Below are 14,482 nucleotides of genomic sequence, written 5' to 3' on the forward strand. Positions count from 1 at the left end.
CAGCAGGCATTGAGGGTTGACCTGTCTGCGGTAATGAAGCACTTATCAACAACTGAAGCTCAGTTTATAAGGCGAGTGCCTGGCACCAGAGCTTAGCCCTGCCCCGGCCCATTGTTCCCTTGCGTATGCCATGGCCTCGTGACCATGAGGTGGAGAGGAAGGGTAGAGAAGTGCTTTAACTGTGTTGCAACAGAATCTAGTGCCTGTGGCCTGACAGGAGAGGCACAGTGAAATCTGCCAGCATTGCCATGGACAGGCCTCCTTTTCCTGGGCTGTGGGACACTGGGCTCTAGAAGGCTGCTGTAAGGGGTGTCAGGGGAGCTGCCTGCAACTCGGTTGGCATGAAGCCCACTGGAGCAAAATGCCCCACGCTGTCACCCACATGATAGAGAGCTCCATCAAACACCACCCATTGGTACATCTGTGGCCTTGGTGCTAACAAGCTCAGCCTAGGCGGCTGTGGCAGGATCTCTTGCAAAAGCTAATGTAGGTGCTGAGAGGGAGCCAGCTGCTCCCAGTATCAAAGTCCTTGGCCATAGAGCTCTTGGGCAAAGCCCATGGCTTCCCTCCACTGACCCTCCAGTCCTAAGCAGAGGCAAGGTTCTTGGGTAGTAGTACGTGCTGTGCCTCTTTGCCCATTGATGGCTAGTCCTTCAGGCTGCCGTGAAGCTCATGGTCCCAGCTTCATAGTGCTGCACAATCCCTGCTCTACTTGGTGTAGGCCTTTCCACCCCCACCCCCTGGCCAGCTGGGGCACTTGTACCAATGCAGGGGTTGGTGCTTTGGCCCAGGAGGCTGTGTTCTCCATAGCAGTGAGTGTCTGTCCCAGATCCCTTCAGATGTATCAGTCCCCCTTGTGCCTAGACAGTTCCAGCTGCGAGAGGGGTTGCAGCATGGGGAGCAGGGTGTGACGTGGTGGCTGCCCTTCAGATCCTGTGAGCTGAGGGACTTCTCTGAGGCCCAGTCCTCCTCCATAGTGAAAGAACAGCTATTGACTCAGGGTTAGGCAGGGGGAGAAGGGAGGAAAAGCTGCAGGATGGTGTAATGCCAAACCTGTCTAGCTCATGACACATGGGGTTCACCTGTCCAGGTGGAAAGAAATGAAGTGGACCAGGGTGGGTTGGGAAAGCTCAATCCCTTCCTTGCAGTCAGCAGGATCCCACTAAAGTGAAGGAGGAGAAATGGTTTTCACAGAGACGTAATGAATTGGAGCTGGATGCCCTCTGCTTCCCTTGCCAGTCTGGATGGGGACAAGAGTGTGAGTATTTCTGTGCCAGCAGTGTCCTGGTAGGTAAATAGTGTAATGGCAGGAAAAGGCTGGTGTTTAGCAAATCGGAGCAAATCAAACCTGTGTTCCCTCTGCAAACTCATTATCCAGGAGCCTATTCAGCAGCTCCATTGTTGGTGACGGGCACAGATAACGCACGAGTTTTCATCATGGACCGTTATTAAACCCGTATCTTTTCAGATCAGCATGTTTTTATTACATCTCGGGGGTGAGTGGCATCAGGATCTGGCACTGGAGAAGCTGTCTGGTATCAGTGACCCAGCACGTTTGTTTTATTGTCTGGAATGATTCAATTACAGCCCTTCTGTGGTGGTAATGCCCTGATGGCTCGCTCCCCCTCCCCCACGCTTTTGCCCGGGTAATTAGAACAAATAAACTTGAAAGCCTTCATAATTTTTTAAAAGCATTGCTTCTCTTCCAATTGGTTTTCCTGACAACAAGCCCCGTGGTGAAGGAGGTGCAAAGTATAATGAATTCAGTGTCTGAGCCTCTTGCATGTGCTTGTCACACACTGGTATTTACACTTCCAGCCCTTTGTTAGGAGTGATGGGGAGGTCCAGTATGGTGGCAGGCACTGGGGCACTGTCTGCCAGGACCTGTAGTCTGCCAGTGAGACCTCTGTAGAAGACAGGGTGGCTGTGCGCTGCATTGTGATGCCCCAGTCCTGCCATCTGCCCACCCAAGATCTATGGAGGGGGTTTGTCTTGAACAAATTCATTAGGAAACTTCATTTCTTTTTGTTAGGTTGGGATCAAATGCTAGCCCCAAACCCGGGACTTAAATGTCACCCAAGCTGGTTGCTGATAATGATCCCAAGCTGGCTGCTGATCACCCAAGCTGGTTGCTGATAATGATCTGCCCACAGATATTTCAGCATAGATGGTACATACCGAATCGTTGCGCTTGGCTGCCAATCTTTGTTAGTTGGCTCCTCTGTAACAGTGAAATATCACTTCAATGTGTTGAGAAACAGCTAATAATGCAGAGAGGCGCTTGATAAGTGTTTTCCAGGGCATTGTCTGAAAAAGATGAACAGCTTTTGTGAAGCTCTGCTTTTATGATTCCTGTTTGCTGTGCTGGGTTTAACCAGAGTCTCTGATCGGAATGGACTTGGACACTGGCCAACATGCTGAGGCCTATCAGATGTGGCCTTGTAATGATGCCTTGAATCAAAGCTGTTAAGAAAAAGGGCTCTGTATTTTCCCATGTGCTTGCATCTATGTCCCTATCTCCTTCCTGATCCCACAAGGGAGCTGGGAAAATGGCAGGATGTGAGGGGAGGCCCCCTGAGCCCGCTTTGAAATGGTCTCCAACATTGACAGTTTCCTAGTCCTTCTGGAGCCATGCACATAACTCTTCCTCACCAATGGTTTGTTCCCATCCTGGAGTACTGATTTCTTTCACGGTCCTATGTCGCCTTGAGAACCAGCAGGCTCATCTTTTTCGGGGAACAATGTGGTTACTGTTGGTAGCGATTTTTATCAGATGCTTAGGAATAAAATGGATTTGGTTTGGATGAGGCTGCTCCTGCTTCAGGCAGAGGGGTGGACTTGATTTCTGGAGGCTCCTTCCAGCTGGACTTCTCTGAGTCTACCTGGATTCGAATGGTGCCCTCTGCCTTGCTGCGTGGTGTGCCAGGCAGGTCACATCATACAGAAAAAGCAAAACCCTCCCTTTTCTGGCCCTCTGGTTTACACACAATCCTCAGCACAAACCTGTCCTTCCATGATCAGCCATCCTGGCTGCAGTCTTCTGGGGCAAGACCAAAATGAAACGTGAGAGCCATAAATAAAATTTTCTCCAGGAAGCTTTATTGAGGACTGTGCTACCCGAGGAGACTGGACTAAGCTAACAGGCAAACTTCAGGGCACACTGCAGAATCCTCAGTTTGATGCAGCTTTTCCCTTTGAAGTTAGTCTTGGGTGCTTGGTTTTGCTTTAACCAGAGAAAGCCAAGCAGAGGGTGTCCCCGAACCTGGGAAGCATGAGGGGTGGCAGTGTGGGCTGATGGAATGGGCCTATTTCACACGGCTTTTTGTGGGGTGGAGAAGGAGGGGATGTCACTGAAGAGTCCTAGATCAGGGAATCGGTGGGTATCCCCTGTCACTTAGAGACAGCCCACAGCAGCCAACCAGAGGACAAGTGCCTGCTCAGAGCACAAAGGAGCAGACAAGGGGCAATGGCTTTTATGCTTCACCACTTCTGCTGAATTCAGCCCTGTTGCTGAGGCAGTGCCTTGTTGTTTTGTAGATAGACAGTGTAGATTGCTTTAATTTCCACCCAACTATTGGTATGGGTGACAGTTGGCAAGCTAGACACCCATTTCCCACAGACTTTGATGCTGGCGTGCTGCAAGGATGGTAGGACCCTTTGACAGTGTCAGGCAATGGGCAAGGAACGTCATAAGGCTGCAGAGTCCAAAGTCCCAGTTCAACGCCAGAACCCAGGCTGTCCGTACAAACTGTTTGGCCCCATTGGCCCACGTATTGCCATGCTGCTCTTTCCGTGGGATGCCTGCCTTGATTAGGGTGCAAGGAATGAGGCAGTGATTGGACGTGGTGGGATTCTCCAGTTGTTGTGACTCATTGACTGGCTCACTGCGCACGGTCCAAACCATTGTGTATGTCCAGGACACCATTCGCAATCTTGATGATGTGGGAGCATGGAAAGCTCTTGCCACTCTTGGCATGGTGCAATGAGGAGGAAGTGACCTTCTTTGCCTGCTGCTTATTCAGTCACGGGGAAAAATGAACTCACCCCAGCCTGTGGATGGACAATGCCTGGTGAGTTCTCACTTCCTCTGAGGAAAGCTGTGGGAAGAGAGGGCTGAGCGCAGGTCTTGGCTCTCCTCGCATTCACTGCTCTCTTGGTATCGATGTCTGGAGCCCTGCAGGCAGGCAGTTTCCTTTGCTCTTAGTATTTGTTGCCACAGTGGTCCCAGCAGACTAGACAGCAAAGAAAATCCACTGCTGTCCTGCATCTCTGTTGAAGCTGGAGCAAAACCCCTGGGGAACCAGACCAAATATCCCAGCAGCCCCCTGCCCGTTCTATCAACTTGAAAATCTACAAGTAAAAGAGGCCTTTGGAGCCAGGAGAAGCAGGTGCAGCCAGTGCTGCCCTCTGGCCAGGCCCGAGGGCTGCTGCACCATGGCAAGTGCCATCATGGCTGAGAGGGGGGCTACCTCTAAGGCTGTGGGCTGAACAGGCCTGCGAAGGCCCCCTCCCCTTTTCTGCTACGTGTGAGAGAGACTTAAAAACGCATTTTCAGAGGCAATGGATGTTAGCTGCAGCCAAGACTGGGGGTTTGGACTGGGATGTGCCAATGCTCCTGCTGGGACTTAAAGCCAGAGGGTCTTGGCTGCAGTCTTGTCCCTCTGCTCAGGGACTTAGACACTGGATTGCCATATTTGGGGTCAGGAAGGAATTTTACCCATGGTGAGATTAGTATGGATGGTATGGGCTTTGCTTTCTTTTGTAGCAGGGGCGAGGCCTCGAATCTTTTAATTGTATATGAATAAAGGCGACCCCTGGCCATGGATGAAGGTGTCACTTCAGGGCAAGTCAGTGCTGCTTGTTCTGGTGTGAGGTGACCTCTGAGAAGAGGAGGCTGCTGCCTCTGCTCTTGGTTTGTTTTCCATAAGCAGTTGTTCCCGTTGTCTATCGCCCTTGTTAGGCTCTGGCCATGGCTCTGGAAGACAGGAACCGAACCGTGGCAGTCAGCCGTGGCAGCGCAGATTAGCTGAGTATAAATGCGAGCGGTGTCCTGCGGTGAAGGTAAGCTGCCCTGTCCCAGATCCTATTATCCTCATCTGTGTCCAGCTGTTTCCTAAGAACATCATTGCTTCTGCTGCTGTGCTCTTCAGAGCAAGGACCCTCTCTCCCAAAGGCTTTGTGCTCAGCCCCCCACACATCATGCAACTGAATTGCCCCCTAGGGCTGGTCTGAAGTGCCCTCTGGCTGCCTTTGTTTTAGGAGGCTGTCCCTGCCTTTGTCATATATCCTCTTGCTGGCTGCTTTGCTCAGGCCCAGTAGTTAATGATACCAGACTGCAGCTGTACAGACAGACCTCCAACCAGAAAATGAAATGCTGTGTGTTTGAGGGGTTCCCAGTAAGCCATCGGCTCTGTATACTGTGTGCTTGTCTTGGCTACCCATCTGCCTAATCCGTGATTGTGCAGGCAAGGCGCACAGCAAAGCCATGCTGGGGTCCTGCTGTCCAATTAAGCACCCACGATAAAAGGGAAATGTATTTAACTATGCTGGGGAACTGCAGGCTGGGCAGGGTTTAAATGTGATCTTAGCCTGAAGCAGAACTCTGCTGCTCTTTCGAGTTCCCTGCTCTTTGTACAGCAGCGAGGGAGGTCGCTTTCCTCTCCTAGGTCAGGCTGTCCTTCTAAAATTGGCTTCTCATTCTCCTAGAGAGGAGTTTTTCTGCCTGGAAGGAGAGTGCATTGCAATCTGGCTCTTCAGAAAAGTGATATTCAAAAGCCTCTTGAGAGTTGGGAAGGAACAACCTCAAGAACAATATTGTTCACAAAGCAAAGCAGTCATGGTAATAAAGGCTGCCTGCTGTCAGCTCCAAAAACAAAGGATTAAGAGGAGCCAGCGGACAGACTAGCCTGGTTGGTCTGTGTGAGGTCACTGAAGGAGACATGTTATTTCTTGAATGCTCTGCCTCCCTCACAGCTTGGCAAGGAACAGCCCTGGAAACTCCAGCACCCATTTCAAGAAAGGCCCTTATTGGTTTGGTTTGCAACTACGGTGGTGACAACTTTCTCCTCCTGGGCTTGCCCAGCTGGGGTCCCTCTGCCCGTTTCTACCCTGAAGAGCTGTGCCATTGTGACTGCTCCTGCTTAGACATCAGTTGCTGGTGAATTTTCCCACTAGTGCCTGTAACTTCTGTAATGCTCCCAATGCTTCCCAGATGCCAGGGGGTCAACACAGAGCTGTGCTTGTACATCACTTGGCTGAAAAACAGTCTTTGACTCTTCCTACTTGAATGGGAAGCTGCCGATGCCCTTTTAAACATCTGGTGGAAGGACATGAGCAGTGATCCTGGTTTTCTCTGATAAAAATGCCAAATGCTCTGATTTAAAACCTCCAAATCTGTGTTTTTCCATTATTAAAACGAAACACCACTCTATACATAGGTATCCATTGAACACAATGTTTTATTGATATATTTACAATTTGAAAGCGGTATGGAAGCCTACCCAGTGCCTCAATCACTATAATAAAATTAATTAAAGATGCCTATAAATTTTGGCATTTCATTTTGGGTTTTTTTTGTCATGGAAAATCAGAGCTGCCCCCTTTGCTCACCAGGATGCAGGTCCAGCTGTGGATGTTGTCGTGCCTCCCTCCCCCACCACTGCTTTGTAGTGCTGAGCAGCCCTGATACATTTGGGCCATGCCAGTGGCCCTCAGTCTCTACTCACGCCCCCCCTGGCCCTGCTGGTGCCCCTCAGTACCGACCCTAGCCTCCTGCCCTCCCACAGGGGGTCCCCAGCTGCTTGGGCTGCAGCCCCCTGCTCCTCTGCAGCAGCGCCCAAGCCCTAGCTGCCACATGTGGGAGGCAGTGGCTGCTGCAGCAGAGCAGAATGGAACCCAGCTCCCCCTCCCCCAAGGGTGGCATGGGCAGGGCAAAGGCTGTGGTGGGTGGTGGACAGGTGTGGGCTGCCTGCCTCTGTGCTGCTGCCCCTGCTGCTTCCAGGCGGGCATGGGCATCTCTCCATGACGGCATGGGGCTCGTGGCAGCAGCATTGAGCTTCCCTGCCCTGCTCTGCCCTGTCACCCTGGGTCCTGCCCACTGGGCTGCTAAGGCCCCAGGGGGAGGGCAGCAGGGTGGGGAGCCCCAAGTCCTCAGTGGGCAGCCCACCCGCACCCTGTGCACAAATATGGGGTGCATGTGCCTCCCATGGCCTCTCCCTGGGAGTGTGTGCAGTGGTCGGGAGCCAACCCCCACTCCACTCCCTGGATGAGCCACCTGTGGCCCCGTCCCACTCCCTGCTTGGGCCCTGTGGCCACACGTGGTCCTGGGCCCCAAGCCCCATGCACTGCCCCAGCCGGGCAGCAGCCCCAGCCCTGCCCACCTCCCTCCCTTACTATGGGGGCCTCAATCCCCTCTTCCCCTCCCCCCCCAGGCCAGATTTACTTGTGGGGAGCTGCTCTCCAGGTTGTCTGGTGGCCATGTGAATGTGTACATGCACACATGCATGTGGCACCCCCTGCCTGACCGCCTTCCTCCTGCTCCCCCCAGCCCCTTGCAGCCTGAAACTCTGCCAGCCTGCATGGAGAAATCCACCATTTCCCATGTTTTTCTCCTTTTTAAGGGAGAAAATCTGGGTTTTGCTCCTTAAAATGAAAATTCTGGGTTTTACTGCGTTTGTCCATGGTGAATAGAAAATCTGGATCTCTGGTGATGAGCCTAAAATGATCTTGTGCAAATGAATGATGATGTTGGCCAGACAGGTTCATGGCACCACGTCTCCTGTGTGTGGGGTCGTATCTGTTATCTGCATGTCCTTCTGCATTTGTCTTTTAGGCATGAAAGTCTCCAAGATCAAAATGAATGCCATTCATGGGTTACTTTGTAGAGGGTGGACCAACCCCTTTGCACGGAAGGCAGATAGTCTGCCCTTCAATATGCTTGCATCCCTGTGGCAGAAATAATGCAGTAGATGAGGGTGGGTTCTAATAGGATCAGGCTGCACTGGAGAGGCAAGCGAAGCTAACAGCAGCAAGAGTGTCTGGTTGTTCTTTTCTGTCTCTCTCTAAATACAAAATAGATGGAGTTTGTATCTGAAAAAGTATTGGCAGCACAGGATTAATATGTAACACTGATTTAAATGAGGAGAGAGGAGCAACTTGGTAAGTTAAGAGCCATTTTCACAAGTCAAGGGCAGGCTGAGGGGGTAGGGAAAAAAAAGAGGAAGCTTGTGGGAGATGCCCTATCTGCAAGTGAAAGTGTCCTGCTTTTCTTTGTTTTTAACTGGGAAGAGTTTAGGCTGGAATGTACAACCTGGTCCCCAAGGAAACAGATGAAAAAATTAACAGGATTCAGTGCTTTGTCAACCTAATGCTAGAAGTTTCATAGTTTCTAGGATCGGAAGGGACCTGAACAGATCATCAAGTCCGACTCCCTGCCCTGGTCAGGAATGAGTGCTGGGCAGGAATGACAGAAGGAAGGCGTGTGATCTGAAGTTCCCCATTCTGCATCCTCCACAGCCACTAGGTTTGCATAGTGATGCACTTTTCTGGCACTCTCCTTGGAGCAAAAGCAGAGTAGAAAGGAATGTTGTGCCGTGTCTGCCTGAGCACTGGTGTGTATGGTGCATTTGTGAACTGGTGCCTGTCAAATACAATGAAAGTTTCTAAGTTGCCACACACAATTAAATGAGATGCCCCTTCCTCCCCAGCAAAGCAGGTCTCACCTAGGACAATGTAGCACGAGTATTTTAACTACTTTTAGGTAAAAAGAAGATTCATAGATGTTAGGGTCGGAAGGGACCTCAATAGATCATCGAGTCCGACCCCCTGCATAGGCAGGAAAGAGGGCTGGGTCTAGATGACCCCAGCTAGATGCATATCCAACCTCCTCTTGAAGACCCCCAGGGCAGGGGAGAGCACCCCCTCCCTTGGGAGCCCGTTCCCGACCTTGGCCACTCTAACCGTGAAGAAGTTCTTCCTAATGTCCAGTCTAAATCTGCTCTGCTAGCTTGTGACCATTATTTCTTGTAACCCCCGGGGGCGCCTTGGTGAATAAAACTTCACCAATTCCCTTCTGTGTCCCTATGTTGAACTAAAAAGCAGCCACAAGGTCGCCTCTCAACCTTCGCTTGCGGAGGCTGAAAAGATCCAGGTTCTCTAGTCTCTCCTCGTAGGGCTTGGTCTGCAGGCCCTTAACCATACAAGTGGCCCTTCTCTGAACCCTCTCCAGGTTATCCGCATCCCTCTTGAAGTGCGGCGCCCAGAATTGCACGCAGTACTCCAACTGCGGTCTGACCAGCGCCCGATAGAGGGGAAGTATCACCTCCTTGGATCTATTCGTCATACATCTGCTGATGCACGATAAAGTGCCATTGGCTTTTCTGATGGCTTCGTCACACTGCCAACTCATGTTCATCTTGGAGTCCACTAGGACTCCAAGATCCCTTCCCACTTCCGTGCCACCCAGCAGGTCATTTCCTAGGCAGTAAGTATGCTGGACATTTTTCCTCCCTAGGTGCAGCATTTTGCATTTCTCCTTGTTGAATTGAAGAGGACTGGTGCATCAACTGTTCAGTTTGAGGTCTGGAAAACTTACTTTGTAGTGAGAATAAAAAATTCCCCTTTGCTTTTTTAGTTTACCCAAGAGAAAGCTAAGATGTGGCTTGATCATGGTCTTACAAGTACTTGCATTAGAAGAAATCAGGTGGTAGAAGTCTTTAAATTGGCAGACTAGGATAATGCAATCCAAGCAACTGGGCTGAGAGCTGAAGCTAAACCAGTGCAGGCTCAGTGGTGAGATGCAGATTTTTATAGTGCGGGTAAGTAGCCATTGGAGGAAATGAACTATGGATGTAACTCTCCAGCATGTGAAATTCTTAGATCCAGGCTTGACGTCTTTCTGACAGATTTGTACCAATTCATACCAAAGTTATGGTCTTGATGCAGGGATCACTGTTATGCAGGTGGTCAGACTAGATAGTTCTGGTTACTTATAGCTTGTGAATCTATGGGCTATTATACAGATGGGTAAACCAAGCTTCAGGGATTGGCCCACTCTGCCCCAGTTACTCGCTGACTTAACAGCAGAGCTGGAAAGAGCATCTTGGAATCTGGGCCAAAATTCTTCCAGGTGCCAGTGTCTGCACTGAAGCTCTTCTGTTCTTAAACCCTCCAAGCAGTGGCCTGAATTTCAGAAACGCTGAGGAGTTGAGCTCCTGCTCACTCACTGCAAAGTGTTTCTGAGAATCTAGTTCTGCATTTAAGACCTTATATAAATGTAGAGGGGGGCTGGTTTTAGGCGACCATTTTTCCCTGTTAAACCTTGTACCATGGCTCCTGCTCACTTTGTTCATATTCTAATTACTGCCTCCTGTCAGGCCCAACGGTCTCTTGGCAGGACCGAGAAGAATGTTCCCTTGGCAGGACACTCTCCGAGCACTGTGGGACCAGGAGCACAAAAGCATTGTGGGCAGAGATGCACAAGGTCTTCAGCGAAAGGAAGTTTTCCCACAGACTGCAAAGATAAAAACAATGCTGAATATCACAAAATCAAAAAGTCGGGCATCTAGAGGTGGTTGCCTGTTCTGGTGAATGGGCTTCACAAAGTCCTGCAAATCTACTTCAAGTAACCCTGTCAACCTGGTACTTAGGACTCTACTAGATGTCCTAATGCTTTGTACAGGCTGCTGTGGAGAAGCCTCAAAGATATGGACAGCAATTGGGCACCTAACATTCAATGAAAGCTTGAGGCAGTCACTTAACTTCCTCTTACCCTAATGGCTCCAGCAAGGAAGAAGGTCCAGCCCATGGAAGGTAACTTGCAGAGCTTGAGCAATCAGCACACCAGAGCTTGGGTCTGGACTCAATAGATGTACATTGTGGGGGGCACTATTGATATGTTGCATGATATACAAATCAGGGGGGTGCTACCAGTAAGCTCATTGCTCAGCAGATCTCAGCTGGGGCAATTGGTCCCTGCCTTTCTAACCCTATGGCTGGCTGGCTGGCTTGCTGTCTTTTGATTCAATGGAATTAAGTTCATGGTAGGTATGTGCAGTGTCAAGGACCTCATCGCTTCCAGTTCTTTGTTGTGCTTCCCTTTTCCCTTCCTATGGCACAAGTTGAATAACAATAATAATCCTCTCTGTCTTGGCCCACAGGCCTTTGGACCCTGCTCTCTGTCAAAGGACTCTTCCGTTGTTACTTTCTTCTGACATCTAGTGCCGAACACTAATGAGGATGTAAACCCCTGTTATTCCTAAGCCTATTATAGGCTTCGGTGGATTATGTGGTGATATTAGTCAACTGAGATAAAGCTAATGGCTACATTACAAGACTGGCTAATAACCCAACATGGAAAAGAATTGGGTCCTTTTTCTTGAAACTGAAATGACCAGTTTTGCCCTGCTCTCATTCTCATTTGGAGGCTAAAAGAGAGTCTCCTTTTGGGGAGCAAGAGCAGATTAGCTAAATCACTGTTTTACATGCGGGCAGACTTGCTCTTGGAGCAGAAGCCAACTGGGCACAGCTGTGATTGTATCCCAGATAACCTGGTGTCCTATGAACACTGTCCAGGATAATCTCTTCCCTGATAATATCCACCTCTGCTCAGCTCTTTTTGGCATGGAAAAAAGGGAATCTCTCTTTGCCAGAGAAACAACAACCTTTTCTCCTGCATGTGATTAGAAATCAGTTCTAGTGGGGGAAAAAAAAATTCAAAGTCAGTCGTGATGCCTTGCTGATAAGATCCAGATTGAATCACAGACACTTTGGGAGCCATGAAATTTGAAACAGATGCAGCTTTTGGCACAATGATTTGTTTCTAGAGTATTTTTTTTTTTTATTGTGCTCCTGGTCTTCTTTATTGTCATCTGGAAGCCCTGACTAATGCCATTGTGGTAGGGTCTGGATAACAGCCTACCAGACAGTCCAGTCCTGGTTAGCACTGTGTGCCTAGGTCTCCCTATTACTGCTCAGTTTTTCAGAGACCTAACTCACTCCCTAGACAAAATCTGATGTCATTACAAGAGAGAGCCTCATAAAGCTGGCTAGCTTTCAGAGCAGAGGTGCTTACATTTCTATGGAAGCCAGAATATCCCTTCAGCTGACTAGGAAAGGGTGTCAAGAACAGCACCTGTACTGCACAGATGGGGAAGCAATGGAGCCAGCAGCCTTGCTGCCATGGAAGGGAGTGTTCCCAATATGTTTACTAGCTCTAGCTATCTCGTGTGTTTGTATGTGTGTTCACCACATTGTCTGGAGTCTGTTGCTCTGTAAATATGCTCTGTGGACAGAGGATTAATATGCTTTGTGGACAAATTGGAGAGAATCCAGTGGAGAGCAACAAAAATGGTGAGGGGGCTAGGGGACATGCTGAGGAAAGACTGAGGGAATGGGGCTTATTTAATCTAGAGAAGAGAAGACTGAGAGGGGATTTAATAGCAGCCTTCAACTACCTGAAGGGAGGTTCAAAATAGGATGGAGCTGAACTGTTGTCAGTGGTGGCAGAAGACAGAACAAGGAGCAACGGTCTCAAGTTGTGGCAAGGGAAGTTTAGGTTCAATGTTAAGAAGAATTTTCTCAGTACGAGGGTAGTAAACCACTGGAACCGGTTACCCAGAGAGGTGGTGGAAGCTCCATCCTTGGATGTTTTCAAAACCTGGCTAAACAAATCTTTGGCTGGGATGATCTAGTTGGGGATGGTCATGTTTTGAGCAGGGGGTTAGAGTAGATGACCTCTAGAGGTCCCTTCCAACCCTAAATTTCTATGATTTTATGAAACAGCACCTGAGGGTGGTCATGGAGGGGCAGGAGCGTTCTTCAGTTGCCCATTTCCCCCCACTACTGCTACCTGCCTTCCAGCAGCAGCTTGTTTGCTTGTGTCAAGAACCTGGATCTTCCTGGTGGGCTCTTCTAAAGGGAGCTTGCAGCTTGATTCTGCTATTGATGGAGAAGCCCACAGTGACGCTCAAATGAGAAGTAGCTTTACAAAGGCTTCTCCCACTTCCTTCCCAAGGCTCAGCTTGCCTCAAAGCCCACCTGCTACACTGCTGGAGGGCTTCCCTCCCTTGCAACTGAGCCCCTGTTTCTGTATTGCTCCCTTTCTTCTATGGTTGGGGCCCAGCTATGCCCATTTAGAAGCCCATGCCCAGCTCATTGCTGCATGTGGAGGGTTTTGTGCAAGCAAGAACCAGGGCCCATTGGGTACTTTTAGTGTCTGCCTCTGGCTGATCTTGGAGAATAGAGATGATGACTCTGGAATGAGAGGACCTGGGATACTCAGCTATTGAAATGGACAAGGCACTAAAGGGATCATCCTGACCTGGCCTTTTGGAGGACATGGGCTGACACAATACTGCCATCCCAGCCTCTTCTAATTCTGTGTTCACAGCTCTCTCTGAGAGAAGCAACTTGAGTTCTATTTTTCCCTCTCTTTTTAAGTGTCCATGAGGAAGACAAGTTGGAGCAGAGCCAGTGTTGAGGCTTTAGGCCTGGACATGGAAACAAGTCCTGTGCACATCTGTAGCACCCTTTTATTAGCATGTAGTTTTATTGCAGTGGTACCTATGGGCTCTAAGCAGGGGCCAATCGCTTCTGGTACTGTGCCAACATAAATCCAGGAATTCAGTGCTTTGCAAAGGTAAATACATGTATCCATTGTACAGATGGAATAACTGAAGTTCATGGCAGCTAATGGACTTTATACCAACAGGAGTAGAATCCATATCCTCTCTTCATGCCAATCAATCACTGTCTTTCTCTGCAAAGATTTACTAACTCGCTCCCATGTCCAAAATGTTCTCTATCCATGTTGTACTCTTTTCTTATCTCTTCCGCACACATCTGTGTTCACTGGGGGTGGTAATAATACAACTGCTTGTTTGGTGCCTACAGCTGGGTTTTCAGTGACTTACAGTTTGCAATGAGATATGTAGGATAGTAATAAGAGGCTGCAGCTTACACCCTATGTATGTGGCTTGTGATATGCCCTAGCAATACAAACTAGTGAGAGCTGGTCATCTTTGTGGGGGCCGAGGGGGGATCGAGGATCAGGAGTCCTCGGGAACGCTAGCTGGGGTTGCGGCTGCGATCCCGTGACGGGCAGATGGGTACTCTCTATCACCAGAGCGAAATTAGGCACAGACGAGACACGTATCAATTGGAAAAACAGAGATAGCTTTACTTACACTGTAGAGTCATATACAGCGCAGGCAATCATAGTTGCAACAATTCTATTCTCTAATCGCTAATCGAGGAGCTCTTGTAGACCGGGTAGCTCGGGTCTAACTCGGGCATGCAACACGGAGGATACATCGCAAGGCTTCGCCGACGGGCAGTCGTTGGCAGGTGATCAAGCTGCCGGAGTTCCACTCCGGGGGGAATCACGGAGTTCTCCAACTAGGGCGGAAACGCCCCTAACCTTTTATACAGCTAGCGAGCCAATTGCCAGCCACCACGTGGGAATAATTTAACATCGGCCAATCGT

Source organism: Alligator sinensis, unplaced genomic scaffold (assembly GCF_000455745.1).
Source record: "Alligator sinensis unplaced genomic scaffold, ASM45574v1 scaffold839_1, whole genome shotgun sequence".
Lineage (NCBI taxonomy): Eukaryota > Metazoa > Chordata > Crocodylia > Alligatoridae > Alligator > Alligator sinensis.